The sequence below is a fragment of the Lissotriton helveticus genome, chromosome 1_2 (genome assembly GCF_964261635.1).
Source record: "Lissotriton helveticus chromosome 1_2, aLisHel1.1, whole genome shotgun sequence".
NCBI lineage: Eukaryota > Metazoa > Chordata > Amphibia > Caudata > Salamandridae > Lissotriton > Lissotriton helveticus.
Window position 1 is genome coordinate 343,723,849 of NC_136058.1, and position 1,015 is coordinate 343,724,863.

A 1,015-nucleotide genomic window follows, 5' to 3' on the forward strand; every position below is an offset into this window, starting at 1 on the left:
CATCTCTCACGTTCTTAGGCGTTGGCCACTCACTCACAGCTGTCACCTTTCGCTCTGCCATTCGAAATCCGCTAGGTGTTAATATGACCCCCAAAAACTCCACTTCGTTGACACTGAACTCGCACTTGCTGAGCTTACAGTATAATCTGTTGTCCTGTAGTTTTTTGAGAATCAACAACACCTGACTAACATGCTGGGCAACCGTTTTGGAGTAGATCAATATATCGTCGATGTATATGACAACGAATTGATCGATATACTCCTTCATGATGTCGTTTAATAAATATTGGAATGCCGCCGGGGCGTTGCACAACCCGAACGGCATCACCAAATATTCGAATAACCCAAAACGTGTTTTAAAAGCCGTTTTCCACTCATCCCCAGCCCGAATTCTCACCAAATGATAGGCACCCCGGAGGTCTAACCTGGTGTAAATGGTTGCCTCTCTCACCTGGTCCAACAGGACAGGGATGAGTGGAAGTGGGTATCTGTTTCTCACGGTGACCTTGTTCAGCTGTCTGTAATCTTTGCAGGTCCGCAATTCTCCATTCGCTTTCGAAATAAAAAACAAAGGAGAAGCTGCTGGTGACCGTGAGGGGCGTATGAAACCAATAGAACAAAAACGATCCAGATAGGACTTCAAATGAGTGGTCTCGGACTCAGACAAGGCATACACCCTACATGAGGGTACCACCGCCCCCTCGATCAGGTCGATCCGACAATCGTATTCACGATGTGGCGGAAGGACCTCGGCCATCACCTCACTGAACACGGCCTCATACCCTGCATATTCTCCCGGCAAGACCACCTCCTTTTCCGCCGCAGTAGCGACCTGATAGGCTTGAGCCAAGGATACCGTAGGCGAGTTCTGTGTTTTCATACATTAAGCATTGCAATACTCGGATTCAAACAACATAGTTTTTGTTTTCCAATCCATCGTCGGATTATGATGCCATAACCACGGCATCCCTAATATTACCTCATACTGAGGAGCCTCAATAATGTTCAACACAAT